The sequence below is a fragment of the Ascaphus truei genome, chromosome 5 (assembly GCF_040206685.1).
Source record: "Ascaphus truei isolate aAscTru1 chromosome 5, aAscTru1.hap1, whole genome shotgun sequence".
Lineage (NCBI taxonomy): Eukaryota > Metazoa > Chordata > Amphibia > Anura > Ascaphidae > Ascaphus > Ascaphus truei.
Genome location: NC_134487.1, coordinates 184,987,001 through 185,000,493, shown reverse-complemented (window position 1 = coordinate 185,000,493; position 13,493 = coordinate 184,987,001). Strand labels below are relative to the sequence as shown.

The 13,493-nt window shown below is 43.9% G+C and overlaps 1 long non-coding RNA gene across 1 annotated transcript in view; it reads right to left on the bottom strand.

Annotated features, from left to right (window-relative positions):
* LOC142494514 (uncharacterized) overlaps window positions 1-10,561 on the bottom strand; it is a 67,813-nt gene extending 57,252 nt beyond the window's left edge. Inside the window, exons 1-3 of the long non-coding RNA XR_012801502.1 lie at window positions 10,510-10,561; window positions 8,860-8,951; window positions 5,292-5,496 (exon numbers count right to left, since the gene is read on the bottom strand). This is a non-coding gene — a long non-coding RNA (uncharacterized LOC142494514). The remainder of the gene's footprint in view (window positions 1-5,291; window positions 5,497-8,859; window positions 8,952-10,509) is intronic.
* Window positions 10,562-13,493: the final 2,932 nt, after the last annotated feature.

Below are 13,493 nucleotides of genomic sequence, written 5' to 3'. Positions count from 1 at the left end.
TAGATTTTTTCCCCCAGACCCCCAGTAAGTGTATTTCTTCTTGTTGTACCTGGGTTTACCGAAATAAGCTACATTTTCTTTTTACTACCTTGTTTTGCCTATTGCATAATCCCGGTACAAATATAAAAGGTGTTAAAAGTTCCTGGTCTCTCGTGACCGCCATTATCACTAAACAGTGCTATTCCATTAGACACCTTCTGACACTACATGGCCCCTTATGGCTTACTCTTTTGGGATAGCACCGTTTAGTAAATAAGGGCTTTTAATTCCTACACTCTCTACAAGAAATATTTTATCTCCCCGGCCAAGGACTATCATGGGATACCCTTTTTTACGTGAAATATTGTGTCCCCTAGAACGTAACAGGACCCCGCTCTATAAGAACTATTTTATCCCCTACGACTTTCACGGGACCCCCCTCTACAACAATAGGTTTGTCTCCATAGACTTTTCAAGTAAAGGCAGCTTGTAAAAAATACAGCCTTACCTCTCAGGATCCGCTCCAAAATCTCAGAGCTCCAAAATGGAAATGATCTTCTTTCACTATTTTCCACGGTTCGGAGGAAAACCATTTGCCATCTGGTTATTCCATGTTTACTGCACACCCCGCCCGTTAAGCCTTATTAATCATATTTACCCACATATCTTAATTACTCCTTGACAGGCAGCTTGCCTTGTTCCCTAGCTTCTGAAGCCTGCTATGTTTTAACGTATTGAGATGATTAATCGCACTGGTAGAAATCCACCTCGCAAGGCTGACAGAAGTAGGTACTGTATGTCTGGCGATAAACCACAATAGCGTCAAAAAAGTACATAGAAAAGGAAAGTCTTCTCCTTATGCTGTTATCACAGGGTTAATAGCACCCCTATTTTTCAACCCTTTCGATTTTTAAGAATTTAAAGGTGTAATCCCTGTTAGTTTGCATAAAAAATCAACAACTTAATGTCAATGTCTTCCTCAAAGAAATGTCATCATACAAATGTAGCAGAACTTACTGTTTCTGAAGACGCAGCTGTAAAAGCGGAAAGCCTCGGCTCCGGAGACAGTGCTGCCGGGACATCGCTGTGGGAGATCATGCTTCAAGATGGGACCCCCACAGTGATCATCCATCTATTTTGAGTTTCATCATCTTGGATTGCTATTGCTGATTTTATATATATATATATATATATATTGAAGCCCCTTCTGGCAACAAAAGAGGTAAATGAAAAGGGAGGGAAAAAAAGAAAGCCTTGTGTCAATTTGGAAATATACAAGTAGTGGTACCCTGTTCCCCCTAGTATACAGCGGTGGACAACTCCAGTCCTCAAGGGCTACCAACAGGTCAGGCATTAACAATATCCCTGCTTCAGCACAGGTGGCTCAGTCAACAACTGAGCCACCTCTGCTGAAGCAGGGATATCCTTAAAACTTGACCAGTTGGTGGCCCTTGAGAACTGGAATTGTCCACCTCTGCCCTAGTACAATCATACTTTCACGTCTGCTTTCAGCCTTTCACACATATCACTGCCATTAGTTCCGTTTGCTCCTATGTGGGACTGCAACTTTTGATCAAACCATATTACCGAACTAGGTCTTGTGGGACTGGTCTTGTCAGTTCTCATTTATCCCATGATTTGGATAACTTAAGCACTTCGCTGCTGCTGTAGCCTCCTTTCTTAGGAGTTTGATCTGCACTCAGGCACCTCCTCCTGACCTTGCATAGCATTATAAAGCAAGCGTGTGATATTAAAGTTGCAGGGAGTGGTGTAGGGTTGAATACATTGGTAATGGAGTTGGAGATCATGCTTTGAATGCCAATGTTAGGCACAGTTCAACAGAATAGCCTAGCCCCATAATGTAACATAGTGGATTTGCAAGTTTTGCAGGGCCAGTCCTTCTTTTATCTGTCTATAAAGGGCCCTTATTCTACTTGGTCAGCACCACACTCAAGTATACTACATCCCCACAATCCCCACATTCACTATATACATGGTTGAATAACACTGTTTTTAACGTGTTACGGGTGCATGATATAGGACCAAAATAACCTACAATATGGGCATGTTTTTTGGGTTAATGGGTCCTTCCCACATAGCACGTAAATAACACAATGACAGGGACATGTTTGATAGGTTAAAAGTTATTTCCCACATAGGAGCAAAGTGACCTAATGGCAGTGACATGTTTTATGGGTTTAAGGCCGCGGTCCCAGTGTGCACTTTAGCAAGCAACTTATAAATTCAATTTAATTTTCTTTGGGAAACATTGTATTACAGCGCGGCTGCACCTTCCACGCGAAGGTACTTACTGGGCTTAGCCCCATTGAGGGGCGGTGTTTGTACACACAGCACACGCTGAGGCGTGCGCTGTAGAAGGCACTGGGGCCGCAGCCTTAGTGTCAGTCCTACGAAGTGACATAACATGAGTTGAAGTGGTAGATGCAGGAGACTCTTAAGTCTTTAGAAGACCACTTTCATCTGGGGTTTTACAGGAAACAGGGAACACTCCCCCACTTGTGCCAACATTGCACTCAGCCATGTAACACATTCCCATATCATTTTCAACCATTTTCATAATATAGTGAGGTACCTACTGTAATAGCTTTGCCCGCTTAGTCTGGAAATAGACTAACATGTAACATCATAGGATACACTGCCTAGTAGTTATGGGGTTAGTTCTAAGGCTGAGTCCATGCTCCCTGCTTGCTCGCTGAGGCGCGCAGAGGCGCAGGGAAAGTGGGTGCTTTCCCTGGCCTTGCGGTTGCTTACCGCACGCGCCATCAGCGGGCCGTCAGGGGGCGGGCCGGGGGCAGGCGCGTCACTGGCCGGGGGCGGGCCAGTGACGTCACGGAGCTGGTTCGCCCTCATTGGGCGAACCGCTCACGTGACCGGCCTGTCGCGCCGGCAAGCGGGGAAATTTTAAATTCCCCTAAGACCTGCGCTTCCGCAAGCGCGCGGAAGCGCAGGTGAGCCCCTACTAAAGCCGTTCTAATTGCGGCTGTAGGGGCTCAGTGCTGAGCGGGAGCGCGCCTCAGCACGCTTCCGCCAGCAAGCGGTTAACATGGCCGAGGCCTAACAGAGGAAGCTGTTTTTAGAGAAATGGAATGTAAGTGTTACTGGCCCCTACAGCAGTGAAGGGGTAATACATATTACATATCCAGAGGTGACAAACTCCATGAACCAAAATTAGTAAGATTTGGGTGTACCAAAAAATGGCATTTTAACGGAAAAGAACTGATTCTTATCAGTGAGACTCCATTGAAGTCTAAGTGACGCTGATGCTATAAATCAGTGAGATTGACTCCATATTAATAAGATTCCCAGGAAGTTGGTGAGAGCTGGCGTATCTGCATGTTATTTCGTTCAATTTGGTCGTACAGTAAGTGTCTCTCTCTGTGCGCCAGCCACCACATATTAGAGTGTAAGTTCCTGGGGACAGAGCTTGTGCAGGACAACTTCTTTCTGCAGCTGCATACACTGCAGAACTACACGGGGAAACCTCTAAAATACCTCAGCAGTCAAATAAATAGAGCGCGCGCACTTCGCTAAAATATTTCTTTTGGAGGTCGCAGGCGGCTGCCTTGTAATTAGAATCTCTCAGCACCCAAGCGGCTAAACGAGTTGTGGCGTTTGGGAAAAGCTCGGGGAGAATAGGTGTCAGACCCTAACTAATAGTGATTGTCCTTCTATTCTCTGGTAATTTGCATCTAATGCGCGCAATTCGCTTCCATTTAAAATATGATTATGCTCTTTTGAAGCCCATCGCACCTGTCCCTGTGCATTAGGGGAGCGAGAGGGATAATATAAAGCAGCAGGAACGCGAGAAAAGGCCAAATCTTCCCCTCGTGATGGTAGATGAGAAACACATGCTACCTGCTTCCTGGAACTGGAACATACTGTACAAGGGCGTAGCACCCTTCTAAGCAGAAAAGCCCAGGCTTGCATTGTCACCAGTTCATAGCAGTGTATATGCATGTGTGGGTTTGTGTGTATATGTGTGAGTGCACATGTGATGCTCTGTGTATCACTGTGTATAATAGGTTGGTCAATGTTTGTTGACTATGGGGTCTATGAATCAAAGTCTCCCACCGGCCAAAACTGGAGCAAAACATCTAAGTACTGTATCAAAGTAGAAAATCCCGTTCTATATCCCGTAGGATCTTTTCTTTAATAAATCTGGTGCAGTGATTTTGTTTTCGTTTTGTCCCAGTTTTGCAGCCAGGAGATGTTTGATACACAGCCCTATACAGTATGTGTATCCAGTGTTGTTTTGTAGGGAACAAGATGCCAGACCTCTAAGTAACAAAAAAAAATTCTATCCATAAACTATCAGTTTGAGATTAAGAAATGTGGTAGAAAATGTACTTATTGCCCCCTCCCAGTTACAATTACAGCCCCATTCCTAATCATTTCATATTCTTGTGTTCTTGTGGATGTCTAATAAAAGATGCTCAAATGTGTGCATCATTTACTGTGTGCATATCAGTCTCTGTGTATCCTTGTCTTAAGGTGTGTGTGTGTGTATGTCTGTAAGGGTGTCTTAGTGACCAGACACATAGGAAATACTTTAACCTTTTCAGTGCCGAGTGTCCGGCGCCAACCTCCGGCACTTCTGCATCATGTGATCACTACTGGAGCCATCACGTAACAAGCTGGTCCTTGGATACCGGGAACAGAAGTGGACTTTCGGACCTTCTGTTGCGCTGGTTTTCCGACGAAGCGATCAGCCCGATATGCCCCTAGAAATGAGTGGGCACTGAAAAGGTTAAACTCCTTTGCAGCCAGAAGGGCCAGCAATAGATTGCAGAGCAATGTAGAACTATACCGCACATGAGCACTTACACATGCACAATGATACACACATGCCTGCATACTGTTAAATACTGCTGAGGTTGTAAGCCTGTGCTTGTTTGCTTATATTGATGTTACGCCCGTCGGAGGGTTGATTTTACCTTTAACCCATTCAGCGTGTACCAAAATGTTACCGACATTCTGGAGATGTCAGAAAAAGTAAACACGCATCTCTCATATTGTGCTGCATCTGACATGTAGATTATGCCAAAGGGCTGGTGAGGGTTGAGTGACAAAGATCTGTAATGGTGAATTCCTGTGCTTGCAATGCAAATGGGAGAAGCACTGGAGTAGCAAGTCCTGTGTGATATGTGTTCACCAATGTGGCAGCCATCACTATGAATCAATGTGCGCAGTCATTTGTCCTGCTGAACTGAAATCTAGCATATCCTTCACTGGCTTTTAATGCGCCTCTGTGCTTGTAGCAAATGTGTTGTACACTATTAAGTCATACTTACCACTTTCATTATACTCATCACTTGTACCCACAGACTTCAATGGAATCTGCCACTGCTTATTCGCCATAGACTTTAGCTCGATCGTCCTCGTGCACACGTCGCTTAGCTCCATAGATTTGAATGGGATCAACCTGTTCGACAGATCAGTTAACCAATATCTTCCGAAGTGGCCGTTCGGGTAGTTTTCCGGAAGATGAAAAAATTCCTATTGACGTAAAAAGGCATTTTTTTAAATGGGATCCTTTTAAGCAAATATGGCACCCCACAGATTTAGGGGGTATATAATCACTAAGGCATGAAAGCTGTTTATGGTTAATAAGGCCAGCTGTTAGCATTTATGACTAATAGTTGATAATACCTACAGCATTTTAGTGAATCTGCTTCATGTGGGATCAACTTTCTAAAGAAATCTGTTGTCCTCAGAATGGGATCTCTCTCCTACACACATTACTCGTTCATGGATTTCAATCCCACACATACAGTACACAGTATCCTCAGAGAGTATGGGACTGTTGTATCAAAGTTTCCCGGCTGCAAAAGTGGGGCAAAACTGGAGCAAAAAACCCGAACACCAAATTTAAGGCAAAAATCCCACTCTTTCCAATGGGATTTTTTTGTGTGATTAATTGGTTGCAGTTTTTTGCACCAGTTTTGGCCCACTTTTGCAGCCGGGAGACTTCGATACAGTACATCTGCCCCTTTGTCTTACAAAGATGCACTATCATAGGATAAATGTACTAAGCAACACTATTTGGATAAAGTTGTAACCACTGTACTACAGGGCATTTTAATACAATAAGGAAATCAAACATAGAGCTACAAAATAGGAAAGTCTCCCCCCCCCGTCATAAAAGAAAACATTGCAGAAAAGGAGTCCCTGCCCCCAAGAGCTTGCAATCTTAGTATCCACTAGCCTCATTGCCTTTCTGCCTCTGACCTTGGCCTTATTGTGTGTGGTTTGTCACTGTAAACGGATGAACCTTTCTAGCTTTCAAGGCTAAGTAATAATGCTTTAAAACAAGAGACAATGCACCTAGAGAAGGTTTTTAACACCCTGGCTCTGTGATTCATATCAGATAGGTACAGAGGAAAAGAAAGAAGAAGAAAGGAGCCAGTGTTAATAACACGCAAGCGTCCTATACATCAGCTGCTGCAGCATTCAGAAGGTGACCTGAAAAAGCTGTAGTAATCCTGTGTGTCAGGATGAATTTATGAGGCCAATTTATCTGACCCCGCTGCCTCGGAGATGGCTGGGTAACAAACACAATCCATTTGGTTTATTAGCTTTGTATGGTGTCAGGCGTGATCATACAAGCAGCGCATTTAGCTTATCAATCTAATAGGGACGAGGCAATGGGAGAAACTCGGCCAATAATTGTCATTTTGGTGTCATTACCGGGCAGTTTTCCTCTGTGTACGATTCCCGGCCCCGTTATTCATTACAGAGCTAAATCGCATTGAAAAACTAATTATCCACAATCTTGGGCAGAGTGTCTGTTCACAAGTTATGTAAATTATAATGATGTATGTGCGTATAGCTTATTTATAAAGCGCTTACCATGTATTCAGCACTGTAAAGATATAATATGGCAGGTATAGTGGAGTATAATTAAGTAATAATCTCCTCATTATAGGGAAGAGGTGCGTGAGGGGACAGCTAGGGGACAGCACGAGGCTTCTGTAACTTCCCTTACCTTGACTCACACGGCTTTGGGCGACACATCGTCATGGCAACGCACCCTCCCTTACCTTGTCTCAGGCGTCAAATTACGCCACGGGGTCATGTGATGTCATATGACCAGCATCATTTGACACTGTCTCGCCATGGCAATGCGGCGTCATTTCGTCACATGACCGGGTTTTCATTTGACACCGCATCGCCATGGCAACGCAACATCATTTGGTCACGTGCCGTGGCGTCACTTGACCCCGCGACGTCATTTGATGCTTGAGACAAGGTAAGAGGGGGGGGGGGGGGCGGGCGCGAGCAGGGGGGGAGAGCAGGCAGGGGAGCACAGGGCAAAAAAATTGTGCATCCCTTGCATTGGGCATTACCTGTCCATTAATGCTGAGGGTGGAATACTTTTAACCCACCTAGGCATTAAGGGCCAGGTAATGCCATGTCCTCAGGGGATTATTACTATTCTAGGCGATATATAATAATAATAATAAAAACAAAACAACAGTTGTTAATTTTTGTATTATAATAATGTGTATGTATTGTGATACCATCAGGTATCTCTAGGTGCTGGAACAGTGCAGTAAGTGTACTTTTCCAGCTCACAGAGTTAATCCTCACTGGAATGGCTAATGCAGCTGCTGCCTAATTAATCAGCCTGGTCTGAATGAACTGAATGAGGAAGTGTTTTAAAAGACACAGGAAGCTGAGAGACAGAGAGAATGTTTTCCCCAGAGAAGGGGGTGGGGGGATAGAAGTGCTCACCAAGCTGCGGAAGCAGATATAGAGGACCTACAGAGGAGTTTCTCTGGGCTCAACGTGGGGCTAAGTTCCCTAGGAAGAAAGGAGGACAGACCGTGCTGAAGCAGGGACGTCTGCTCCAAAAAGGACTAAGATAAGCAAAACCCTTATTATTGTATGCAGAAATTGTGTTACACTGTGGCAAATGCCAGGGCATGTTTTTGGCTTGGGAACCAGCTTAGCTGGCCATGCAGTAAGTGAGGGCAAACATTATGGTGTAGTTAGCTTTCCCTAAAGGGAATAGTTGTTTATTTTCTATGATTTGGTTTTCTTAAAGGGACAGTGCACCCAGAGTTTTTGTTTGTGGCTAATAAACACTACAGTTAAGCTTTATACAGTGTCTTAGCGTCTTACTGACCCTGCCGTGAGGCCGTCCAGCCACAGTATGTATATCTTTATTTACAGTGGTTGACAAATCACCAAAAAATCTACTCGCCACACAAAAAAATCTACTCGCCACCTAGTACCAAACGTGTGCTGCTTTGGCAAATATTTACTCGCCCAGGGGTTAAATCCACTCGCCCGGGGCGAGCAAATGTATAGGTTTGTCGAACACTGTTTATTTATATTGCATGAACCGTGTACTCAGTACTTTACAAAGACAATACAGTACAGGGAATTATAATAATAAAATAAGTGCAGCAAAAAGTAAGACAATAGGAAAGGAAATCCCTGCCCCGTAGAGCTTACAATCTAAGTAATATGTTGGGAGACTTGCAGAAACAGCAGGTGAGGGAATAAGTGCAGCAGACGGCAGTGCTGGGCCACAATGGTATGTAGCACACTTTTCCCCACCGTCTGGGAGATATGGCAGCTTCTGTGTGGGTGGTGTGTTTCCTGCGGCTCACAGTATAAGAAGTTTACTGCATGCGTAATAATAATAACGATAGTAACAGAAATCCTCAGGCCTCCAGGGCCGTACCCTCCACACCGTATCCACACCCCGGTGGGGTTTACCCTAAAGTATTGAGGTGCCCCTGGGCACCCAACCACCCTGGTCTCCACAAAGTCAACCCAACCAAAGTGTGTGTGACAGCGCTGCCCACACCTGTGTGTTACTGTTGGTGCACTTGTAGAATGTTGGTATACCTTCCAGGTGCTCCATCACCGACTGAAGATAAGGGATTTGCTGATTCAGTGACGTTGTCTGCGATGACGTCCGCCTCCACGTGGGGTGACTTCTGGTGTGGATAATATCACCATACAGTCTCATACAATGGATGTGGTCTGGTTCCAGACCACAGACTGCAACTGCTGCGCAGCGTCTTTCTGTGTCCTTAATACTCTGAATGCGAAATGGGGCAGTGTCCCTGTAGCACCTACAAACTGAACAGGGGATTTGGGGCCTAGCTGGGGCCTATAGGGGTATTTTTTTTTACTAACTAGAGAGCAGGGATTTCATTAATGCCTGGAATTTTCACACATTTGGCCCATAATTAAGTAATAATCCCTGAAGAGGATTTACCATTTTATGTATTTACCATTTTATTTTAATTTTAAAAATCTATTTAACTATACAAAAGTGTCTATTATTTATGAAAAAAGTCTACATATAGCCTATAATAGTAATAATCCCATCAGAACAGGGCATTACTGGCCAATAATACCCTGGCTGGAAGAGTTGAAGGCCCGAGGCGAAGCCGAGGGACTTTAACCCAGCCAGGGCATTATTGGCCAGTAATGCCCTGTTCTGATGGGATTATTACTATTATAGGCTATATGTAGACTTTTTTCATAAATAATAGACACTTTTGTATAGTTAAATAGATTTTTAAAATTAAAATAAAATGGTAAATACATGAAACCACCTCTATATTAAGTGTACACTGCAGATATCTATAGCCACACACTGCCGCCCCTCTGTTACACACACACGCACACGCACACACACACACACAGCAGCTCAACACACACAAACTGCTGCTACACACACACAGCACACACACACACACACACACAGCACACACACACACACACACACACACACACACACACACACACACACACACACACACACACACACACACACACACACACACACACACACGAGCTCCAGACACACAACACAGCACCTCCTCCACACTCACAACACAGCACCTCTACACACACACACAGCACGCACACACACACACACACACACACACACACACACACACACACACACACACACACACACACACACACACACACACTCTGCTGATACACATAAATGCTACACCCATAAACACTGCTGATGACACAGACACACACACACTGGAGCTCTATACACACACACACATCAGCTCTACACACACAAACTGCTGCTACACATACAATAGCACAATACACACACACACACACACTGCAGCCACAATAAAAAATGCAGCCACTTACTAAACTTTGCACTCGCCCCCCACCTCTACACACACCCCCCACACACACACAACACTGCACCTCTATACACCACACAGCACGTCTACACACACAACATACACACACACACACAACCACACAACACTGCAACTATAAACACAGCACCTACACACACACACACACACACACACACACACACACACACACACACACACACACACACACACACACACACTGCTGCTACACACACATGCTACACCCATAAACACTGCTGCTGACACTGACACACACACAGCACCTCTACACAGATATACAACAGCACAACACACACACTGCTACTGACACACACAAACTGCAGTCACAAAGAAACTGCAGACAGCCACTTACTTATTTGCAGACTCCCTCCCATTTCAACTGAATCTGCACAGAAAATCTCAGTCAGCTCGGGAGGGGGAGGAGTCAACCCGTGGCTGATACGTCCTGACCAATCCCCTGCCCTGTGTCAGAGCTGTTACTTCAATCAGACGAATCCCCTGCCCTGTCTCAGCTGTTCTGAAAGCTGATTGGCTGGAAAGAAACACATTGAAAACTACACATTCTGCTGCTTAAATTCCGGGCATTACTGATTGAATAATGCCCGGAATTTTAACCAATCAGGGAGCAGGGTTTTCAATAATGCCCTGAATTTGACTGCTTTAGCCTATAATATTTGTTATACGATGCTTCAGTGTACATAGAATTTTCAGGGACTAGACTTCTGTGTAAATCAAAATGTAGCCACTAGAACTGCTATATTTCAACCATGGCTTTTAGTTTATTCCTATGATAGGAGAACAACAAAGGGGTGGATCCATCAGTGCCCAAAGGCCGGGGCTCAAGGCCATTGAAGTCAAAGGCAGTCACTGCTAAATCAGGTCGATTAATCCTGGCCAAAGGGTTATGGTACTAGGAGGGACCACTACTTTATTTTTCCTCCCATGCAGAGTACCACTACATTTTGTTATATACACACATATATAATTCTGCTTTCCTTTGAAAAAAAAGGAATGTATGCCACTCTTCTTATTTTTACAGCATAAACATTGCTTAAACAATCAAGAGCTATGCACTATTGTTGAATAAATCAGGCACAGTACCACTACTTTTATTAAGCCACTTTGACCACTGAGATTCATGTACATGAACTACACATTATGTGAAGAAAACATTCATTTGAATGGTTGTTTTTGCTTTATATAGGGCCAAAACCAAGGGTTGAAAACTGTCCCACTTATGGATTGTCCCAAACTTGTAAGGAGTGTCTAACTTCAAGTTGGATGGCCAGTTACAGATGGCTTGCCTTGCTATATGTTTGACTGAGTCTAGTAGATCGAAAATGCACAGAGCATAGACTAGGAAGGGAGAGACAGAGATGGGAAAGTGGGTCACCTGGCTAGTTGTATATAAAGAGCAGTATTACCTGCTGCTATTGTATTAGTGCCCATACTGGCTTTGCTTTAACTTGGTAACCCAAGCTACTACGAGTATACCAGCTTTAGGGTGCAGTATCGTATCTCTAACCTAGAAACTACATTTTGTAAAGAATTTAGGAATCTGATTGTCTTACTGAAACAAATGTAATGTTTATTTATTTGGAAATTAAGCCCAATTTATTTATCTTTGGGGCCTCTGAATAGGGGAAAGTTTGTCGGAAACATCTAGTGTTTTTCGTATCCCTATTTTACCACGTCCTTATTAGAAAACCCATAAAGATAAAGCAGGGGAAGAGAGGGGTTTTCTCTGTGCAAGCTCTTGTTGAACCCCAGGGACATCAAACAAATGAAGTTGCCAGAGGAAATCAAGGCCCTCCCAATTCTCAGCTCACCAAAGCAAGATCCAATAAAGTCAGTTGCGCGATAACCCACCCGATCCGGCGTTAACTGCTGTTAACGTGAATGGAATTTAACACTGGATTGGGTGTAATAGCTTGCAATGGCCCTTAGTGCCTCCCCCGCCTCATGTTAACAAACTAACTTTAAAAAAATGATTTCAACATTTTCAGATATGGGGCCTCATGCAGAGAGCAGCGAATTTAAAAATTGGAGAGTTTAATAAAAAGTAGCTTTTTTGGAGAGTTTTATTCTCCATATGCAGAAAAGTGCGAATTCTGCAATGTTTGGCATTAATGCGTGTGGCGAGTTAGAATTGGAGAGATGCGCGCTGCAGAAATGTGTTAAAAAAAATCGCGCATTTTTTTTTCCCTTTCCTATAGGCGGCGAGCTCCATGTAATTGCCAACTTTTCTTGGCGAGGCAAATACTAGCAAATCGCGCCATTTTCTTGGCGTGAACAGCCGCTAGATGCCGTTCGCGGCTCTCTGCATTAGGATATTTTTAAAACTGGCGAGATGTAGGTTCTCGCCAGCCGCGCAGCGAGATTTTGAAAACGAAAAAAAAAAATGGCGCGTTTTCCGTAACTCGCCATTTTCGGCAGTTTTCTGCGCGAATTTCCCCAAAAAATGGCGAGATTTGAAATAGCGCTGCTCTCTGCATGAGGCCCTTAGATTTTTTATTTAAAGCTGCCAATATCCCTGACATGCTGTTAGAATTATCAAATGATGTATGCAGAATACTCACCTTTAATTGTCAACTAATATTATATTTTACATTTTACACTATGAGCGTTGTGCGCTGTTTTTTTGTATTTTTTCTGTATTAGCCCTGGGGGTGTCCAAGCCACCCCTGTTCCACGGCTGCAGACACTCTCTTGTACAACACCCAGAATCACGTATTATTCATATGTATTGTCATCCATTTTCACACCTCACTTGGTTGGTTCATGGTTGTTCTCAATAGAGATAGATCGTTGTAGCGCACTTTCCCCCACTCCCTTATTAGCCCAGATCTAACCCTTTAAGCGTGTCACTATCATCAGTACACTTTGGACCTAGGACGGACTGGCCTTTTACATTTGAAAAGCTATTAAAGAATAGAGAATGGAAGAGTTGGAAAGAGGACATAGACCCATCTATTTATTAAAAACAAATAATGTGTGGCAAGCCCCAGCTGATTACAGTTTGGCAGTGTGGTACTGACCCATTCACACTTTGATCATCCATTTGCTGGCCTATTGGCAACTGTAGCAATATAGGGTATTACAGTTGCCGACAGGTGACATGTAGTCAGGTGGCAGGTACAGCTGAAGGGGTTAACGCAAACAAAATGACTAACAAGTCTGCAGTGAGTCTCGTTTCCTCTGCACGCCCTCCCCCCCCCCCCTCCATGCTAAATGTGATCTGCTAGAAGCAGTTTAAGTATTTTTGACTGTCCCTGTCATCATCAGGCTTACGGATGGTTAAGTTATTCTTTACAGCACAGTCATTGATGGCTGTTA